This window comes from Capra hircus, chromosome 1 (genome assembly GCF_001704415.2).
Source record: "Capra hircus breed San Clemente chromosome 1, ASM170441v1, whole genome shotgun sequence".
NCBI classification, from domain to species: Eukaryota; Metazoa; Chordata; class Mammalia; order Artiodactyla; family Bovidae; genus Capra; species Capra hircus.
Genome location: NC_030808.1, coordinates 72,264,966 through 72,280,970, shown reverse-complemented (window position 1 = coordinate 72,280,970; position 16,005 = coordinate 72,264,966). Strand labels below are relative to the sequence as shown.

The window sequence follows — 16,005 nt, the reverse complement described above, 5'->3', positions numbered from 1 at the left end:
TTCTCCAGGCAAAAATACTGGAGTGGGTTGCTACGCCCTTCTCCAAGGATCTTCCTGGTCCAGGGATCGAACACTTGTGTCCTGCATCTCCTGCCTTGCAGGCAGATTCTTTACCACTGAGCCACTGGGGACATCCCAGTTTCCAGCATGTTTCTATATAAATTAATGAGTATCTAAAAGTGCTCGACCTCAAAGGGTGTGGAGTCTTCATGATTTTGTTTTAGTTGATATCTTATTCTTATCCTAACCAGCCTTTCAAACTGATTCTCACTTTATTTTCCCAGAAGCAGTGCATGAGAGGACCAGTTTTCCCAACATCTTTGCCAATACTTAATTTATCAATCTTCATAATGCTTGCCAGTGAACAGGTAATATTATCTCATTCCTTTAATTTGCATTCAGTGATGATTTTAATAGAACTATAAAACACCAGAGTTGAAAGAGAACTCATTCATCATAGAGTGCAACCACTCTGTTTAAAAAAGAATTTTTTTATACAAGTAATACATGAACACATTATCAGGGTGAAAATCTAACATGAAATTGCAGTATATTGAATTTTAGAAAAGCAAGTTTTCTTTTGCATCTTTCTCTGATCCTCTTACTGATGTTAATTGGTTCATATATTATTATGTCTTGTGTATTATGTATGTACATGCATACGTGGGCTTCCCTGGTGGCTCAAACAGTAACGAATCTGCCTGCAATGCAGGAGACCTGGGTTCGATCCCTGGGTTGAGAAAATCCCCTGGAGAAGAGAATGGCTACCCACTCCAGTATTCTTGCCTGGGAAATCCCATGGACAGAGGAGCCTGGCAGCTACAGTCCATGGGGCTGCAGGGCTGAACACTACTGAGCGATTAGCACAGCGCACATGCATGCGTAAATGCAGAAAAATATAGCAGGTGGTCATGGTGTCTTATGTAAAAGGGATATAGCTCTGTGTATTTTTCTGAGGTTATTATTTTCTCAAAACAACATCAGAAATCTTTCCATCTCAGCACACAGAGATCGACTCTATTTTTTAACTGCTGCATAAAATTCTGTAGTCTGGGGTGTATTAGTTATTTATTGCTGTGTAACAAATTACTCCCCAATTTAGCACATTTCTCTTGGCTGTGTCAGGTCTTAGTTGCGACACAGAGGTTCTCTCCAGTGGTGGTGCACAGACTCCAGAGAGCGTGGGGTCTGTAGTGTACATCATGCGTGCTCTCTAGTTGAGGCACCCAGGCTCAGTAGTTTTGGCTCACAGGCTTAGTTGTCCCGTGGCATGTGGGATCTTTGTTCCTTAATCAGGGATTGAACCCATGTCCCCTGCATTGGAAGGCAAATTCTTAACCACTGGACCACCAGGGAAGTCCCCTAATTTAGCACTTTAAAATAACATACATTTATTGTCTCCTCAGTTTGAGGCCAGGAATCTGGGAACAACTTATCCTGCTGGTTCTGGATCAGAGTCTCTCATGAGGTTGCAGTTGAGCTGTGGGCCAGGGCTTCGGTCACCTGAAGACTTGGCCGGGGGTAAAAGATTGGCATATAAGGTGTAAGCCATCACTTAATGGCAGGAAGACTCAGCTCTTCTCTACATAGGGCTTTCTATAAGGCTGTTCACAACAAGGCAGCTTCCTTAGTGATGAAAAAGAGGGAGAGAACCCAGGATGGAAGCTGCTGCCTTCGTATAGCCTAAGCTCAGGAATGGCTGGCATGCCATCACACTGCCATGTGCTGTTGGCTATTGGTCATACATAACAACACTGATTCAGTGGGAGAGGACTGCAGCGGGGCGATAGCAGGAGGTGGGGTCGATAAGGGCCAACTTGGAGGCCAGCTGCCATATGGCAGTCTTCAGGTATTCACAGTAACATGAGGCGTTGCTCTGAACATCCTTAGGCTTCTTGATGCACCTGTACGTCTCTCCAATCCTAAAAGCAGAGTTGTGTTCTTTTTGTTTTCATATAGGGAAATTGAAACTAGAGAAAGCGGCTTCTCCAGGGTTATACTGCTAATCCCCTACAAGTCTAGGATTACAACTTCTGTCACCTGACTTCCAGTCCGTTCCATTTCCAGAGCCATTCTGTGGGTAAGGCAAATATGAACTGCATTTCAATACATAACCTGAGATAAAACCTGGCTGTTAACTGTCAACAGTCAGTTCCCAGAATACCAGTGAACACATAAGAGCAAATCTTGTTTGCAGGTGCTAAATGTATGTCACTGCACTGAAAGGCTAGCTTAGCCCATGTGTGAATGCCTGGTCTGCCTTGATTGAAAAGAAGCTGGTGGAAATGGAAATCCTTTCTATGCCATAATTAACAGAAACACTGCGGTCAGACAGATCTGTGTTTAAATCCCAGCTCTAACTCTTGTTACTGTTGAGTCACCCCCAAAATTCCCCTGACCTGTTTCTTCATCTATAAATGGGGATGTGCAGAATACTCACCACATGGGGTTGTGCTGAGGGTTAGTCATGCTGAGATATGTGCCATCTCAGGGGCCGGTCTGCTCCCATATGGGAGCTCCATGGGGCTGCTATTCTCTGTATTCTTCCTGCTGGACCCACTCAAGTTCTCCATCAAGATTCCTGAGTGAAAGAACAACATTTTCTAAAAATGAGTGATGCTGACAGAGCCCATCTTCCTACTTTTTCCCACCTTCTGTATCTCTGACCATTACACTGGCCATTGTTCTGTGGCCTGTGTTTCCTGCTGGAAACGATCCAGATTTTCGCTGAATGCATGTGCAGTGAGCATGGAGCCCCCTGAGGGCTGCCCTCCAGCCTAGCACACATGCTCTTCCTGGCCCTGGTGTAGGCGGTATTTGTCCCTGCAGGCCTCACCTGACTCCTCCTTACCTCTGCAACTCTAGCTCCAACAGAGAGCCCAGCACTTTAGAAGCGTCTAGAATTAATCACTGAGTGAATGAATGGGTTTTACCACGGAGGACGTCTTGAGTACATCAGATAATCACCTAGATTTAAGATGTTGAGAGGATTGGGGGATGAGGAATGGCTTTGAGTTCTCAGATGTCCAGCAGAAGGAAGGAGAGGGTGGAATGAAACCAGAGGAGGGGTAGAAGTTTCTATGTGGTCATTTTAAGGTGCCCTTAGGGCTTCCAAGTAGACATCATCTACTGAGTGGAGCTTGAGAGAGACCATGACTTTTCACCAGCTGATTATTAGCAAATGGGCTTTTGATCACAGGTCGCTGGGTTTCCCTGAGCTTCAGGAAAGGATTTTTGGGACCGCTACAGTCCTTTAGTATCTAAAGCCCACAGAAGTCTTCTGGCCAGAGCCAGACAAGGACAGAGATGTAGAGATGTAAAAGGGAAGTGACACGGGTCCCAGACAAGTGATTCCCAAGGCCAAACCCAGAGGACACAAGCATCTTCTCTCTTTCAGGATCCTGAAAGTTCAGCTGACACCCCACTGGGAACATGTGAGTTTGGCTCCCCAACCCTGCCTTTACCCAAGCACTCACCCTACAGCCCCAAGGAAGACCTGATTCCTGGAGGGAGGCTGGCTCGGGGGCTTCAGCGGTGAAGACCTGTTTCCTCCTCTGCTTAGGGAGCCACGCTGGTCCCATCAGATGCCCTCACTGGTTATGAGGGAGGTGGACCATGGAGGGACGTGGTGGGAAGGGCAGGGCTCTGGCGTACCCGCACAGTGCTAGCGCTCAGCACAGCCATGATGCCACTCCCAGGGAGGCTCTGTGGGGCATGCCAGGCACTAAGCCTGACAAGCAGAGGCAAGGACAGGCCAGACTCACACAGTGCTCTCGTTCCAAACCCCTCCACTGTTCTTCCTCAGGAAGCTTCCTGTTGAAAGATAAATGTTCTGTCTGTGATCAGACAGATTTATATTTGTTTTCTTTTCCTCCCAGGCCTGCGCCAGCCCAGACAGGTCAAAGGACAGGATTCCAAGCCGTTGAGATGGTCTCTGGAGAAGCCTGGAATTTCCCTGTGTCACAAGGGTGGCAGAAAGAGGCAGGCTTGCCAGCACCCCCGGTTCCCTTGCCAAGTGGAGCATCTCTCAGGATGGGAAGGGGCCCCCACCTCTTTGGTGACCCTGGCCATCGGTTCCTGAATGTCTGGTTTCAAGGGCCCTGAGCAGCTTGTGTCACAGGAGCATGGAGTCATCACAGAGTATTTGCATCCGAAATACATTTTCCTCCACAACAGTGCCCGGGTTAGAGTAAGCGAAGGCGATTCTGTGCACTTTGGTGAATCAGTGATGGGTCTGTCTGCCTTTAGATCTATCTGACTGTTATGTTCCCTATGTGATTCTCATCAGAGAGCACTGCAGAGTTCCTGGAGAATCCCCTAGCAGACCCTACCAGGAAATGGGGTTCCACAGAGGTGACTGTGGTGAATGACTAAAGACCACTCCGAGGGCAAACTTAAAAAACTGCAAGACTAAAGAGCACTTAAAATATATTTTTTATAATTTAAATGTAAAGCTTCCTAAAAACACTGTACTCAGCTAATATTCTTAAGCAAATAAATGGAGCAAAAAGTGAAGTAAGACAAAGATAATTATTATGATATTACTTATATGTGTAATCTAAAAAAATAATACAAATATATATACAAAAAAAAAAAACACAGACTCCTAAACAGAAAACAAACATGATTACCAAAAGGGAAAGGGAGGCAGTAATAAGTTAGGAGTATGGCATTAACAGATACAAACGTTGTTGTTTAGTCACTAAGTTGTGTCTGATTCTTTTGTGACCCCCTGGACTATATATAGCCTTCCAAGCTCCTCTGTCCTTGGGATTTTCCAGGTAAGAATACTGAAGTGGTTTGCTGTTTCCTTCTCCAGGGGATCTTCTCAACCCAGGGATCAAACCCATATCTCGTGCTTGGCAGTTGGGTTCTTTACCATCTGAGCCACCAGGGAAGCCCAAACAACAAGAATTTACTGTATAACACAGGGAACTACATTCAATATCTTATAATAGCCTGTAATAGCAAATAATCTGGAAAAATATATATATGTAACTGAATCACTTTGCTTTACACTGTTAACACAATATTGTAAATCAACTGTACTTCAGTTTTTCAAAAGCAAATTTGCAAGCTTAGGCCCACTGGCGAGGGTGGGACAAGTGCCCCTACACAGGTGGCCCCCAGTGGTCTTGCTTTTGCCTTCTTGCTGTTGTTGGCTTTTTAGTTTTGTGATCTGTCTGTTTGTCAAGCTATGAGCACCTCAGCAGCTTCTCCACCACCTTGAAGTTACTCCTTCCAGGACTGGAGCCAAAATGCAGTACATGGGGAGCAGCTGAGAGGACAGTGTTGTGGAGGGGCAGGGGGGTCTGGTTCTACCCGTCCTTTACCCTGCAGAGCGTAACTTCTCTTCTGTGGATCCCAGGCTCCTCATCTGGAACACAGGGAGTTAGCAAAAGCGATTCTGTAAGGCTCTAAGCTTGGTAATTCCCATGAAGATATTCTAAAGTGACCTCAAACTCAAGAGTATCAACCCAAATGAGATTACACTGTGGTTACCGGTTAAGCTGCTTCACTCTTCCTATAAATGGGGCACTTCTGTGGGCAGGGACCATCTTGTGGGCACTTCCCAGTGCCTGGAAGGTAGCAAGCCTGTGATACATGAGGGCAGACAGGCACGTGGATGGTCCAGGTGGAAGTGATGCACTGATTCTCTCCAGCTGTGACCCTTTCCCTGTCTCCTCAGCTCTGTCACAAATTCTCTGGGAGCAAAGAATAGAGCTTTTCTTCATGAGGTCTCCAAGGAGGGCTGATGGTCACTCAGGATGCACTGGTATGCCCAGACAAGTTATTAAAGCATTGAAATACTTCTCTACAGTTGCTGCCTGAGCCTCAGAGAGCCCCCACCCCCATGTGCCCAGCATCTCATCCAGTGCCCCCAGCCCCCCACCTGTCTGCTAAAGGGTGACTCTTGGTCTGGAAGGGCCTCCAAGACTCCGCTCCCGCTCTGTGACTGCGTCCTTCTCGCTGGTCAGCGTATTCCCATGCCGTTGTTCAGCGTCCAGTGATGGACCAGCCTGATGCAGATGGTGGAGAGGCAGCGGGTGCCTGGTGAGTGCTATGAGAGCTGTCTGTTACCTGAGAATTGATACACATCGGCTCTGGTCCCCCCGTGGACTGAGGGAGTTCTCAGCAGGGAAGTGGACAGTGTCTGCCGCCTAATGTCAGGAAGACAAGTTTACAGAGTCCCTGGCTGGACAACATAAGGTCCTCCAAGGACACCTGCTGGGGAAGGAAAATATAGACTTGCTGTCTTTGCCACCTCCATCCCTTCCCATCCATCCATCTGTCTACCCGTCTACTGTTTGGGGATCACACTTTGGGCACATCAGTTCCAAGAAAGTCAGAGAGCAGGGCATGCAGTATGATGAGCTAGGCAGGAAGATGGGCTGGGCAGTAGGAAGAGGGCAGACAGTGCCAGGAGCTGATCTGAGCCCCCACCCTCATACCAGCCTGGAGGCCAGACTCTCAGAGCCTGTATTTTCTGCACAAGGGACAAAGTTAAACCTACTTTCCAGCTTGTTGAGAGGCCTAGTGATTCTAACAAATGATCTGTTCTGGGCCCTTGGTTGGGGCTTCACCTCCTGATGGGATCTTATTTGAATAAATCAGGATGTAAAAGATGATATTTCATGCAAAGATGGGCACAATAATGGACAGAAATGATATGGACCTAACAGAGCAGAAAATACTAAGAAGATGTGGCAAGAATACAGAGAACTGTACAAAAAAAGATCATGACCCAGATAACCACAATGGTGTGATCAGTCACCTAGAGCCAGACATCCTGGAGTGCAAAGTCAAGTGGGCCTTAGGAAGCATCACTACAAACAAAGCTAGTGATGGTGATGGAATTCCAGCTGAGCTAGTTCAAATCCTTAAAGATGATGCTGTGAAAGTGACACACTCAATATGCCAGCAAATTTGGAAAACTCAGCAGTGGCCAGAGGACTAGAAAAGGTCAGTTTTCACTTCAATCCCAAAGAAAGGCAATGCCAAAGAATGTTCAGACTACTGCACAATTGCACTCATCTCACACACTAGCAAAGTAATGCTCAGAATTCTCCAAGCTAGGCTTCAACAGTATGTGAACTGAGAACTTCCAGATGTTCAAGCTGGGTTTAGAAAAGGCAGAGAAACCAGAGATCAAATTGCCAACATCTGTTGGATCATAGAAAAATCTAGAGAATTCCAGAAAAACATCTACTTCGGCTTCATTGATTACATTAAAGCCTTTGACTGGGTGGATCACGACAAACTGTGGGAAATTCTTCAAGAGATGGGAATACCAGACCACCTTACCTGCCTCCTGAGAAATCTGTATGCAGGTCAAGAAGCAACAGTTAGAACTGAACATGGAACAACAGATGGTTCCCAATTGGGAGAGAAGTACCTCAAGGCTGTATATTGTCACCTTCCTTATTTAGCTGATATGCAGAGTACATCATGTGGAATGCCAAACTGGATGAAGCACAAGTTGGAATCAAGATTGCAGGCAGAAATATCAATAACCTCAGATAAGCAGATGACCCCACCCTTAAGGCAGAAAACTAAGAGGAACTAAAGAGCCTCTTGATGAAAATGAAAGAGGAGAGTGAAAAAGCTGGCTTGAAACAACATTCAAAAACTACGACCATGACATCCAGTCCCATCACTTCATGGCAAATAGATGGAAAAACAATGAAAACAATGAGAGACTTTATTTTGAGGGCTCCAAAATCACTGCAGGTGGTGACTGCAGCCATGAAATTGGAAGAAAAGCTATGACCAACCTAGACAGCATATTAAAAAGCAGAGATATGACATTACCAACAAAGGTCCAACCATAGTCAAAGCTATGGTTTTTCCAGCAGTCATATATGGATGTGAGAGTTGGACCATAAAGAAACCTGATTGACAAAAAATGGATGCTTTTGAAATGCAGTGTTGGAGAAGACTCTTGAGAATCCCTTGGACAGCAAGGAGTTCAAACCAGTCACTCCTAAAGGAAATCAACCCTGAACATTTATTGGAAAGACTGATGCTGAAGCTCCAATACTTTGGCCACCTGATGCAAAGAACTGACTTCTTGGAAAAGACCCTGATGCTGGCAAAGATTGAAGGCAGGAGAAGGGGACGACAGAGGATGAGACGGTTGGATGGCATCACTGACTCAATGGACATGAGTTTGAGCAAGCTCTGGGAGTTGATGATGGACAGGGAAGCCTGGTGTGCAACAGTCCATGGGGTCACAAAGAGTCAGACATGACCGAGTGACCAAACTGAACTGAACAGAGGGGTTACAAAAGTCTGCCTTGTTTGCAAAGATACATCAAGCTGTGTTCAGTTCAGTTCAGTTCAGTCGCTCAGTCGTGTCTGACTCTTTGCGACCCCATGAATCGCAGCACGCCAGGCCTCACTCTCCATCACCAACTCCCGGAGTTCACTCAGACTCACGTCCATCGAGTCCATGATGCCCTCCAGCCATCTCATCCTTGGTTGTCCCCTTCTCCTCCTGCCCCCAATCCCTCCCAGCATCAGAGTCTTTTCCAATGAGTCAACTCTTCGCATGAGGTGGCCAAAGTACTGGAGTTTCAGCTTCAGCATCATTACCTCAAAAGAAATCCCAGGGTTGATCTCCTTCAGAATGGACTGGTTGGATCTCCTTGCAGTCTAAGGGACTCTCAAGAGTCTTCTCTAACACCATAGTTCAAAAGCATCAATTCTTTGGCGCTCAGCTTTCTTCACAGTCCAACTCTCACATCCATACATGACCACAGGAAAAACCATAGCCTTGACTAGATGGACCTTAGTTGGCAAAGTAATGTCTCTGCTTTTGAATATACTGTCTAGATTGGTCATAACTTTTCTTCCAAGGAGTAAGCATCTTTTAATTTCATGGCTGCAACCACCATCTGCAGTGATTTTGGAGCCCAAGAAAATAAAGTCTGACACTGTTTCCACTGTTTCCCCATCTATTTCCCATGAAGTGATGGGACCAGATGCCATGATCTTCGTTTTCTGAATGTTGAGCTTTAAGCCAACTTTTTCACTCTCCTCTTTCACTTTCATCAGGAGGCTTTTAGCTCCTCTTCGCTTTCTGCCATAAGGGTGGTGTCATCTGCATATCTGAGGTTATTGATATTTCTCCCGGCAATCTTGATTCCAGCCTGTGCTTCTTCCAGCCCAGCATTTCTCATGATATACTCTGCATATAAGTTACATAAGCAGGGTGACAATATACAGCCTTGACGTACTCCTTTTCCTATTTGGAACCAGTCTGTTGTTCCATGTCCAGTTCTAACTGTTGCTTCCTGACCTGCATGCAGATTTCTCAAGAGGCAGGTCAGGTGGTCTGGTATTCCCATCTCTTTCAGAATTTTCCACAGTTGATTGTGATCCACACAGTCAAAGGCTTTGGCATGTCAATAAAGCAGAAATAGATTTTTTTCTGGGACTCTCTTGCTTTTTTCATGATCCAGTGGATGTTGGCAATTTGATCTCTGGTTCCTCTGCCTTTTCTAAAACCAGCTTGAACATCAGGGAGTTCGCGGTTCACGTATTGCTGAAGCCTGGCTTGGAGAATTTTGAGCATTACTAGCATGTGAGATGAGTGCAACTGTGCGGTAGTTTGAGCATTCTTTGGCATTGCCTTTCTTTGGAATTGGAATGAAAACTGACCTTTTCCAGTCCTGTGGCCACTGCTGAGTTTTCCAAATTTGCTGGCATATTGAGTGCAGCACTTTCACAGCATCATCTTTCAGGATTTGAAACAGCTCAACTGGAATTCCATCACCTCCGCTAGCTTTGTTCATAGTAATGCTTTCTAAGGCCCACTTGACTTCACATTCCAAGATGTCTGGCTCTAGATTAGTGATCACATCATCATGATTATCTGGGTCATGAAGATCTTTTTTGTACAGTTCTTCTGTGTATTCTTGCCACCTCTTCTTAATATCTTCTGTTTCTGTTAGGTCCAGACCATTTCTGTCCTTTATCGAGCCCATCTTTGCATGAAATGTACCCTTGGTATCTCTGATTTTCTTGAAGAGATCTCTAGTCTTTCCCATTCTGTTCTTTTCCTCTATTTCTTTGCATTGATCGCTGAAGAAGGCATTCTTATCTCTTCTTGCTATTCTTTGGAACTCTGCATTCAGATGGGTTTATTTTTCCTTTTCTCCTTTGCTTCTCGCCTCTCTTCTTTTCACAGCTGTTTGTAAGGCCTCCCCAGACAGCCATTTTGCTTTTTTTGCAAGAGGGCATCAGAGGGCAGACACACTGAAACCATACTCACAGAAAACTAGTCAAGCTGTGTACTATATATGTATTCCTTTCTGTATGCAAAATAGATACAGTAAAAAACGAAAACACCAAACATGTTCTCAAGCATCAAAAATATCATTAATAAAAATGTTGAGATGCTAAATCAAACAGCTAAGCAAAATCTAAGATTTTAGCTTTAGAGAAAATTCCTCAGATCAGTCATTTTCGATCATGAATTACATCTTTCAGCACAGGGATGGAAGGGTATAAAAATTGTTTTGGGCACAACTTTCTCCATGAAGCTGTTTAACTGGTGCCTTTCAGCAACAGGAGAGCTGAATACATAGATCTGAGTAAGGATCAACAGAAACAAGGATCCAGTGAGTCAGGGGGTTGTTCAGTAGACACGCCTGACCAAGTAAATGTCAAATTAGATGGGGTTAATTGCATAAAGATTGATGCAGGTTAAAAGGGAAGGGGAGAGTGATGCAGTCCTCACCATATGCCCAGAGGTGGGCCTTGGCTAATGGGAGCTAACGACTTTTTTATTTTTTATCCAGGAAGTGCTGCAGTGTTGACCTTCAAGGTTCAGAGAAATCTGTTTAGGACACAGTGAAGTAGACAGCTGTAATCCTGGCAACAGTGGAATTGCTAGGGTTTCATTTGTGCTGGAGGGGTGGGCTGAGGAGATGGTTTCAGGTCTTTATAATTTCAAAGGACAAAGAGCTGGGGGACTTTCTGTTTCATGTCTGCTCCTTCCTGCTTCAGGAATGCTTATGGTCTTCCCATCTTGACCAGTCTTTAGACTGGGCTCCTGGGCCTGCTTATGGGCAAATGCAGATAGACCCCAAGTTCAGCGAAGACAACTTATTCCCGTGAGCTTATTTGAAGCCAGGCTGTCTGGAACTCAGAGTGCATGTCCCATGCAAACAATGCCCTAAGCAGTGCTGAGTGCCCAGCCAGCCCACTGAATATGCCCTAGCTAGTCCACCTAGCTCTAGGGACCCACCACCCTGTTCCTACGGGCAAACACTTCTCATTTGGTGGGCAGTGTGGAGGTGGGCTAACCTGAGTCCATCAGTGTTCCTTCAGCACACACTGCTGAGCAACTACTCTGCTCCTTATTGGGGAAAAACAGCAAGGTCGCCTCTACCTCAACGGCCTCAGTCAAGTGCAAAACTCAGGACAGCTGCCGGATACTTACACCCGAGATCAAAAGTGGTCCCATTAGAAATGTGTGTTGGGCGCAAAGGGGATTTCAAGGTGGGGATGGGGTGAGGGGCGGTCACAGTCAAGTGGGGTAGAAGCAGGGATCTGAGGCGAGAGAGCACAGCAGGGCTCAGCGGAGGGCCGAACGGCCGGGGTGGGGTAGGCGTTCCAGGCCAAGGATCGATACAAGGGAAGGCAGGACAGGCTTTTTCATGAGGCTGTAGAAGGACAGGCGAAGGCAGGCATGGGGCCAGGGCGAGGCCCTGAGATGCGTGAGGGGGTCTTTGTCAGAAGTCAGGCAGCAGTGGGCCAGGGAGATGAACACCAAGAGCCTCACAGGACACCCCATGTTCCTGAAGCCTGGACGCCCCAAGGCAGGAAGAGGTGGAATCCTGCAGACAACTCTTTTTACAGCTTGCCCAGTTCCTCTCCCAGCTTTCTCCTCTTCAGGCTGAGGGGCCCAGTGGGCCCAGTGACTGCGGGGAGCAGGGGGCAGGGGGAGGTTGAGGGGGGGCACCTGTGTCCCATAGGAAAAGTGGATGTGGGTTCAAGAGAGAGAATCTCCTTCCCCAGCACTGGGGAGAGGAGGGGTGTGTCTCCATCAGCTCTTCAGACGGCCTTCCTGCCTGGTGCCTCAGAGAGAGGATGCCTCCTGTCCAAGGGCAAATCCTCAGATCAATGGATTCACGCCACTGAGTTTGTTCAGACAACTGCCTGATACACCCCTCTGCCCCTGGCAGAACTCTTTCTGGAGCAGCTAAACAGTGTAGGTAACATTCTGTGCTTTCCCAGGGAAGTCAGAATTCAGAGCCAACCAGCCAAGTTCTTGTGGGTTCATTCATCTGGATACCAAATGGGAGGGGCAGAAAGAAGTCTCCTTAAAGCAAAAAGAAAAGAGCTGAAGACAAAGTCTGCAGGCAGTTAGAGGGCGGTCTACCTAAAGCAGCTGAGGCTTGTAGGCCCCAATATGTGTTCTCCCCTGTTCCATGGGACAGTTAGCTAAGAATACGGCCATTCAGAAGGAAGCCTACATTTCCCAGCACGTGTCTAAGATCTAGTCAATGGGTAAGTGTCACTTCAGGGACTCCTTTTTAAAGGGAAGAAATATACTTTTCTCCTTTTCTTCCTCCTTGGTGCCTGGAATGTGGATTTAATGGCTGGAACTGGAGCAGACATTTTGGACGATATCTTGGGACTGAAGCAACATACAGAAAAGCAACAAGGCCAAAGGATGCTGTGGGTTCTTGACCCCATTGAGCTGCTATACTAGCACTACCTCTGTATAGTTCTTTGAAAAGAAAAAACCTTGCATTTTGCTGAAGTCATTTGCTATTTTGGATCTCTCTGGTACTAACAGTGAGACATAATATTACATCATTTTTCAAAGTGCAAATCCACCCTCTTCCCAGAAACACAGCCAGATAGTGGGTTGCTACTTGCAAGATCCATTCACATGCATCTAAAAAAAAAATCATTTCCTGTTTTCTGCACAACCACCATAGGAAGGTATTATTGCCAGCATACCACAGGCAAGGAACTGGCAGCTCAGAGGGTAAATGGTTTTATGGTTTGGCAACACTCGTCAGCTTAAATATGAATTGCTGATGCCTGTGTCCCTCTCCCCTCCTGCCCATGATCATCTCCATGGCCCAGTGGGGGCTGATTGAACCCTGATTCCCTCCAGAGCTGCGGGCCCCACCCACAGCAGGTGCTCTGTAAATTTGTGCCAAATTGATTTGCTGTGCATGCAAAGTTCTCCTCCATCTGAGGATATTGATTTCTTCTGAATTCCATTTCTCTGTTTGACATTCTCCAAGAAAGGGAGAAAAACTCCAAGGGGAGAAAAGAGCTCAGTCCTGCCAGGTGAATCTTTGGCCGGCAGAGGGCCAGGTGGCCAGGGCTGGGCAGTGTATGAAAGAGCCTGCTCTGGGATGTCAGAGGACCCACGAGAGACTGCCAGGGACCCAGAGCGAGAACTGCAAAAGAAAAGTCCCAGGAGGAGGAAGGACTTCTGGAGCTGGGGAGGCTCGGCCAGGACCCTACCCAGGTCCCCCTCTGGGGGAGGGGAGGTGGGCAGGAGGGGCCTGGGGAGGGCCAAGGAGCTGGCGGCATAGCCAGATGATTTGTAAGTATTACTTCATTGAACCTCACTGTCCTCCTCTGGAGCTGGGTGGCAGGCAGTTTCATATTTTGAAGGGTGTAGAGAGCTGAAAATGAAATAAAATGAAATCTGGCCACCTGGCTATAAGGAAAAACCACTGCCCCAGATTTGCAAAGCTCCTGCTAGGAGGGAGGGACCCGAGCATTCTACCTCATGATGGAAATAGCTGTTTTCATCCCCACATTCAACCAAAGGCTCTTTACTGGGTTCAAAGGTCATTACCTTTGATCTGCCTATCAGTTCTTTGAGGATAGAGGCAGGCATTGCCCCTTTCAACAGATGAGGAGCCTGAAACCCAGATGGGAAAAATGACTCACCCGAGGTGGGCAGGAGCACCAAAGCTAGAGTCCCAGTGTCCCTCCCTCCACTACCTGCAGCTTGCAGTGGATAAACCTGGAGAGAGTGGTCAGCCTCATCTGCTCACCAGCCTGCAAACCCCTGATGCTCCCTGCTGCTGTACCCAAAATGTAGGCCACAGGAGGGGAGAGTGGTGACAGGCTGGGCCACTTTGAACGGGAGCCTGGGCCCCATGAACAATTCCAGGGCTGTGGAGTCCTACAGCCTGGCGGGGCAAGCAGAAAGTGAGGACAGCAGGCCCGCGGAGGGGAGGGGACTTACTCAAGACCCAACAGCAAGGGCAGGGGCAGAACCAGACTGCAGCAGGCGCGAAGGCCACTTTTCTCCGAGGAGCTCTCATTCATCCTCCTTCTCCAAGGTCCTCTGACACCAGTGACACCCTTTCTGTGCCCTGTCACGTGTGTCACGTGTAATCGCTGACCCAGGTCTTGGTGCTCCGACTACTGGGTGCTCCGTGAGCATGCCCCTGTGCCTGGGTGTCCCTCGGGTCCCTTGATATGAGAGAGAAGTCGGAGTGGCCTCCTGATGGAATGAAGTTGGCTGTGTTTAAGAGATGCTGGGTTGGAAGACTCTATTAAGAGCTTGTGGTATATGCTCTGGGTCCTGGAGGGTAGTCTGGAAGGCTAAGGGTGTATGAAGAAGGAGGCTTCATAGTGCTCTGGGCCAGGCCTTTCCCTGAGGCATTGGCAGCGCTAAGAGGAAGGATCCATGAAACAACCCAGGGTCGGTCGAGTTCTAGTGACTGTAGTTGCAGCTCTTTAAGAAACCTGCCAGCTAGACTCTTTCAGATGCCCAAGAAGGGCCCCTTCTGCAAAGAAAAGTTGCCAAGACCCCAGATGGGCCTTCCTGAGTGGCCCTGGAGTCTGCCCGGGGCAATGGACTCGGCTCTGGAGGCCACCACCCTGTCTGGTCACAGTCTGCCGACGGAACGCACTCTGCCCCAAGTCCTGGGCTCCCACCCCACACCATGGTTGATATATGTACATGCAATCATGTAACTTAAATAGCCAAGTAAAGCCAACCACAATGAATAATCTTAAAACTAATGAGAACCTTAAGCCAAAAGGATTAAAGCCTCTTGTGTCTTAAAGCCACATTCCAGGTGAGGGGCAGACGGCTGGCTACTCAGCTCTCAGTGGCTAGAGAGCAAACATGGGGCCGTGGGGGGGCACATACCCCACCCTGACCCTCAGTCCTTCTCTGTCTTCCCAAATGTTTCTAAGTGTGAGTTTTCAGGAATGTGAAGAGGCTTGAAATGCGGGCCTGGTCACATATATGAAAGAGATTGTCTATTCCTTTTTTATTAACTTCAGCCCACAAATTCCTCAAAGACACTTCCCAGGACTGCAGCACCTAAATACTTCTGCACAGAACTTTGTTCCTTTGATTTCAGCTTCATGGTGTTCCAGCAGGGTTTCGCAACAGCAAAATCTCAGTTCCCACTCCACTCAGCCCCCAGCTCTCACCAGAGGGCCCCTTCTAACACTCCAATGGGGGTCTTTTCTCCCCTGCATCAAACTTTCCCATGGCTCTTCAGCACCAAGGCCAGGCTCTTGGGTCTGTGTAAATCAGACTGCACAGCAGAATCACCTGGGAGCTTTAAAAATAGAGTGATGCTCAAGCCCCAACCAGAGAATTCGATCAGAATTTGGAGGGCAGGCACTAATCACTTTTAAAAGCTCTCAGGTAATTCAAATAAAGAGTCACTGGTCTAAAGAATAAAGCAGAGAGAGAAAGCTCCTCTCTTCAGTAGAACGACAGCTAACAAATCCAGAAGGAGTCAAGGAATTAGTGAGGCACCATCTGCAACCACTGATAGAATGATTGACACCTGCAAGTCAGCGGATGCTAAAACCACTGGGTGAGAGGTCAGAGCAGGATATTCACACAGTCCCCAAATAATACACAGTCTGCAGAGTATGAAAAGATGAGGCTCGAACAGTGTGCTCAGAATGTGGTCACCACTGTAGCAGCGTCTCCACTTGGGAGCAAATTCTCAGGACCCACTGAGTCAGAAACTCCAGCGCTCAGGG

At 47.3% G+C, this 16,005-nt stretch overlaps 1 long non-coding RNA gene across 1 annotated transcript; it reads left to right on the top strand.

Annotated features, from left to right (window-relative positions):
* Positions 1,917-4,464, top strand: LOC108636842. The gene is made up of 3 exons (XR_001918604.1): positions 1,917-2,080; positions 3,398-3,434; positions 3,879-4,464. It is a non-coding gene; the product is annotated as an uncharacterized LOC108636842 (long non-coding RNA).